Source organism: Lupinus angustifolius, chromosome LG10 (genome assembly GCF_001865875.1).
Source record: "Lupinus angustifolius cultivar Tanjil chromosome LG10, LupAngTanjil_v1.0, whole genome shotgun sequence".
Taxonomy (NCBI): Eukaryota; Viridiplantae; Streptophyta; class Magnoliopsida; order Fabales; family Fabaceae; genus Lupinus; species Lupinus angustifolius.
The window spans coordinates 7,003,192-7,009,104 of record NC_032018.1 but is presented as its reverse complement, the minus strand read 5'-3'; the positions used below and the strand labels follow the sequence as shown (position 1 = coordinate 7,009,104).

Below are 5,913 nucleotides of genomic sequence, written 5' to 3'. Positions count from 1 at the left end.
TTGTTGAGGCAGTTCCCGATTTTGCCGTGATGGACCAGGGATTTGTTGAGGCACCCATGCTGCCAAAACGGAGGTTTTGGTGTGAAGTTAAAAAATTCACTTGTAGAATGTAATGTTGTAGACCGATTGTTAATGTAGACATTTTTTAGAAATGTATGTTAAGATGTAGTGTTTTGTTTGTTTTATGTTTTTTATTAGAGAAATGATGTAGTGATGCATGTTTGAATGTTTGGTTATATGCAATGCAATGCATGTTTGAATGCTTGGTTTATATGCAATGCACGATTTTGTTTGTTCGTTTGTGCTTATTAAAAGAATAATATGAAGATGCATGTTTGAATGTTTGGTTATATGCAAAGATTAATTATGCTATGTTTTTTATTTTTGTTTTTGCTATAATGATTGGTATATGAATGTGACTATGCATTGATAGGTATAGTTATGTTGTATGTATGTCATGAGTGATGTATGAAATTTGGTTTAGTTTGCATGACGTAGTGATGTATTGGGTTTTGGAACAATGAATTTTGAATTTTATTGTTTATTTGTCTTCAAAATTGCTTTTCTGCACCCTTAAAACTTTTCAATTTCACAACCCTTTTACGACTGGCTTTAGTTGACAAATTTGTTGATGATTTGCTTGCTCTCTTATATGACTTTGATCCTTCAAGGAATTGCTTCAGTTTACGGTAGGCAAATCAATTAAATGCCCCAGTGTCTTGTCAAGAGTTTATTGGAAGAGTCTGATCGTCCAATAAACTGTCACAGTATCTTGTCAATAATTTATTGGAAGAGCATGATTATCCAATAAATTGCCCCAGTTTGCATGATTGAGGATGAACAATAGTGATTTTCACTTGAGGGTGTTCGTTTATTTTCCCTAATTTTTGCCCAAAATACCTAGTGTAGGTACCTGTCGGGAATTCTCTCTTTTTATTATGACACTAAGTTGCCATTGAAGGTTTTCGACTTAGCACTGCTCTCCTTTTTCTTAGGTCGCCCTTCCGGGTTTTCAACCTAACACTCTTTTTTTCTTCTTTTTTGCTTGTTTTTTATTTTGACTATATTTGAACACCCTCAAGTGACAGTCATAACTGCATAAAAACATGAGTCACCCTTGAAATTTGAAGGCGAGGATGCAAGATCTTGCCTCTGCTTGGTAGAAGATTTTGGACTGATCCATGATGAGCAACTTCAGCCTTGCCCCAAGTTATAGGTTTATGGGTACCTTTTTTCGAGAAATGAGGTCAGCCTCCAAAAACTGCCCCAGTTTGGATTGAGAATCGTTCTTCTGATTTTCACTTGTCAAATGTGTTTCCATGCGCAACTCTTTTAAAAAGAAATACTAAAAGCAATGGTCATGCAAATTTGATTTTTGCGTGTTGATTTAAAGGTGGTGATGATGAAGGATGAAATTTAATCCGATAGATTAAAGATGAGATATTTTTATCAAAATTTTGAATTTTATGGGAGTCAGCGTTTCTCTGCCCTAGTACATTTCTTAGGCAAATCATATCTTCGACAAGGTCTTTTGAGCTTGTATCGTGGCTTGGCTAAGGGTTTTCAAGAAAAAAGGATAAGGCTCAAAAATGTGTTTCCCAAACCCCTTTCTACATCTTCCTTTCTCCATTGTCCTATTTTCAACGATTTTCTGACATGACATTCAAGTACTAAGATTTTGTTGGATTTTTATGATGTAATAGGTAAGGGCCTAATATTTAGGCGATAATCTTCCCGAGAGGTATTTGAATTGTTCCTTTTTGTGGTCATTGATAGTGCACTTTATTGGCCCTAACTTTTCCCTGAGATTTTTATTGAGGGTTCTCAGCGGGTCTTTTGTATATTCTTCCTTTGTTTTTTTTATGTTATTCCGCACTTTGACCGATGAACTTCTTTATTTGAATTGCTTAGGATTTTTAACCCTCGGGTTAGATTTGGAAACGGTAGAGGTAGAGTGTATTTGTTTCTTAGTGATTGAATGCCAAGGAAAACAGTTGAGAAACTACCCTGCCCAAGGTTATTGATATTTATGGGTAACTTAGACAAAATCTCCTTTCATGAAGTCTATGGCTCAAATGGGGTGACTAGGGATATCTTCTTAGTGTTTAGGATTTTCAAAGATGCCTTGTGTCATCAGAAAGATTTGCATTAGGATTTGCACCATTTTGGGTCTTACATTTGCATCATCCTTTATTTCATTAAAGTTATTGAATCAAATATCTCACATTAATGCATTAATTAATTTTATTTGATTTTTTCATTTTTGTTGTTGTTGGAATGAGATTTGTGGTATGAGGTATGAGATGATAAATTCGCATGATCAATGCATTAGTATATTCTTCTGAAAAAGATATGCACTCGAAAATCAACTTTATTCTTTAAATGGAGACATGGGATTCCGTTGTTTGATGATGCTAAGCTGTGGAGAGAGCAGTAGGGGTTTCAAAATATGTTCTGACTCATGAGTTCCTTGAGGCCTGTCAACTCTGACTTGATTCTCTAGATTTGATTATGCCATGAGTCTTGATCGAAGACGATTGTTATAAGGGTGCTTCGAAGCAATCATGATGTGACTTGTTTTGGGTTTGTTGAGGAACATCTATTTTGTTTGTGTTAGGACGGTGTTTTGGGAGTTGTGAGGGTGTATGGTATTGAAAGGTGTTGTATGAATATGAATTTTGATATGGGTATGAAGCTTTGGAGCATGGATTTGGTGGTGTATGCGATTGTGTATTGAAATGAATGGTATGCTATTGCATGAAAATGCAATGGTGAAATGATTTTTTGCTTTGTTTTTTAGTCAGTGATGAAGGTGCATGAATCATCACTTTATTTTTACTTCTTAGATAATGTATGATGTATGGAATGCAATATGTGATAGTGCATGAAATGTAATGTCTGAGTGATTTTTTCGATTTTTATGATGAATCCATGCATGGATAGATGATATTTATGATTAGATGAATGAATGTTAGATTTCTTGTATGAATTTTGGAATGTTTATTTTTTGAATGATTGAATGATGCATGATATTTTTTTTGTTTTTTGATGAAGATTTGAATGATGAAATTTTATTTTTTGCGTTTTGATTTTATAAATGTATGTATGAAGGTGTGAATGAATGATTTACAAATTTTTCATTTTATGAATTTATATATCAATCGATGAACGAATGAGTGAATGATATTTTGGCTTTTGACTCATTATATGAATGGACGAATGTTTGAATGATATAACATTTGGAATGATGTATATTTTGATGAATGTATGAATTATGCATGTATATATGAATGATTTTTTTAATTTTATTTTATGAATGTTTTAATGATGTATATTTTGATGAATATATAATTGCATGACATGCATGAACTTGATATAGTGATGTTAATGCATTTTGAATCATTTGGAGGATCGATATAGTAAGACGTTTTGACCCGCAGTTGGCGACCATGAGGCATGCAAAAAGAATGATTTCTTATTGATGTATGAACTGAATTTTTTATCATGTTACTTGAATTGATATGCAACCTATAACTTAAAATGATGCATGAAATGCAAGGAACGCGTATGATTATGCATATGTTTGGATGTATGGATGGTGCAAGGATGCAAACCTTTTCATGATGCATGAGAGGTGGGAATGCATGTAATTTTATTTTTTCTTGAATGAATGATACTGCTGAAAAATGCAATTTATGATATGTACGACTTTGAATGCATGATGGTTATGATATATAGGAAGATGTATGACATTTTTATTTTATTTTATTTTTATGATGAAGATATAAAAAATGGTTATTGAAATGATACAATCTTTTAATGAAGTTTTTTTTATGAATGAATGTATGAATAAATATGTGTATGAATGATGTATTTTTCATGAATTAATGAATGGATATTTTCTTTTTGAATAGTTTATTTTCATTTTTTGATGAATGTATGAATGAATGTGTCATTTATTTATTTATTATTTTTTGATGAATGTATGCATCAGTGAATGTATGTGTGGGTAATGTGTTTATTTTTTAAATTGCATGTATACATTAGTGAATGAATGCTTAATATTTTTTATGCATGAATGAATGCTTGCCAATGAATGATTTCTTTTCTTTCTGAATACATGAATAACAACTTCTTTTTTTTTAGAATGATTGGGTGAACGAATAAAATTAGACGAATGTATGATCATTGTATTTTTTTTAAAATGAGTGTATGAATGAATATATAATTTATTTATTTATTATTTTTAAAATGCATGTATGCATGAACAAGTAGAAGAGTGTATGAATGATGTATGCATTAATAATTGAATGAACGAATAAATGCATAAGCGACTTAATGAAGATTTCTTTTTTATGTGATGAACGAATAAATAAGTCAATCAATTTTTTATTTATTTTTGAATGTATGATTGAATGAATGAATGATTTCTTCTTTTTGATTGCATGAATGAATGAATGTATGATTAATATATTATTTTTAATGAATATATGAAAGTATAAGTAAATGAGTATTTAAATGATGTATTTTCTTTTTTATTTATTTTGAATGCATGAATGAGTAATGAGTCGACGAGGGAATAAAAGTTTGAGTTATTTGTATATTGTTTTTACATGAATGAATGTATAAATTATTTTTTTTTTGATGCATGAGTGAATGGATGAATATGTGAAATAATTAGAGAGTGTATGAATGATTTAATTTTTTATTTTTTTTGTTAAAATACATATATGTATGCATGTATGAATGAATTATTGTCAATGATAGTTTTTTCTAGTTAGCATATGCATGGATGGAATTAAATTTTTGAATGTATGTTTTTCTTATATATGTATTTTGATGAATGAATAAATGCATGCATAAGTAGTAGATGATGAATTTTCATATATATATATATATATATATGCATGTATGAATGTACGTATAAGTCAATTAATAAAAAATTTCTTTTTGAACGTATAAATCAATCAATGAAGAATTTTATTTTTGAATGCATAAGTCAATCAATAAATATTTTATTTTTTGAACGCATAAATAAATGGATAAATGAATGAATGTTTGAGCATGTATTTTTTATGAATTCTCCTCAAGGGGGCGATATTTTACATGATTTTTATTTTATACGACAAAATTCCAAACAATGTGTTACAATACAAACATTACACATATCACAAAATTCACAAACAAGTACAACGTCCTAGGATAATGTTCTAATATACAATGGACGCCCTTGACAAGTTCTAGACTCCCTATAAAAGTTCCCATATTGCATCTCTCTCAAATAGAGAAGCCTGACTATTATGATGTTAGACACAGGAGACCAGCTCGAGCGGCAAACTCATAATAAGAGGTAACAATATGATAGGTAACAATATGAGTGGTCCACATCACCAACACTTAGAAGCGGCAAAAACCGCGACCAGCGAGGCTAGTGTCCCTTCTATCCAAAAAATGTATCACTAATACCCGGGTGTAGGGCATATATGTGTGCCTAAAATGTGTACATTATATATCACACAATAATAAAAACAATACAGACATACACATATAATTCATATACGCAATATATAATTACTAATTAAGCATGTAACATATTTATACATACAACTACTAATTAAGTATGCCCTTTTACTGGAAATTAACTAATCAACCAAATAAAATAATAATAATAATATGGTAAATAAACAGTCACACATTTTATTGATTATGGGTCAGACTCTCTCAAAAAATTCCCCAGCAGAGTCGCCAGCTGTCGCGCCCCGATTTTCGGCTGCACGACTTTGTTTAGAGTCGCCACTACATTTTATAGTTAAAAATGTATAAAAATCTTTTAAGCCCAATTACCTTGGGCTTTTGGATTTTTGATATCCAGGTTCAGGAGTCGGTTACAAGGTAGGGAATGTATTAGCACCC

The 5,913-nt window shown here is 31.0% G+C and overlaps 1 long non-coding RNA gene across 1 annotated transcript in view; it reads right to left on the bottom strand.

Annotated features, from left to right (window-relative positions):
• Positions 1-5,616, bottom strand: part of LOC109358658 — a 20,119-nt gene extending 14,503 nt beyond the window's left edge. The window contains exon 1 of the long non-coding RNA XR_002108991.1: positions 5,606-5,616. This is a non-coding gene — a long non-coding RNA (uncharacterized LOC109358658). The remainder of the gene's footprint in view (positions 1-5,605) is intronic.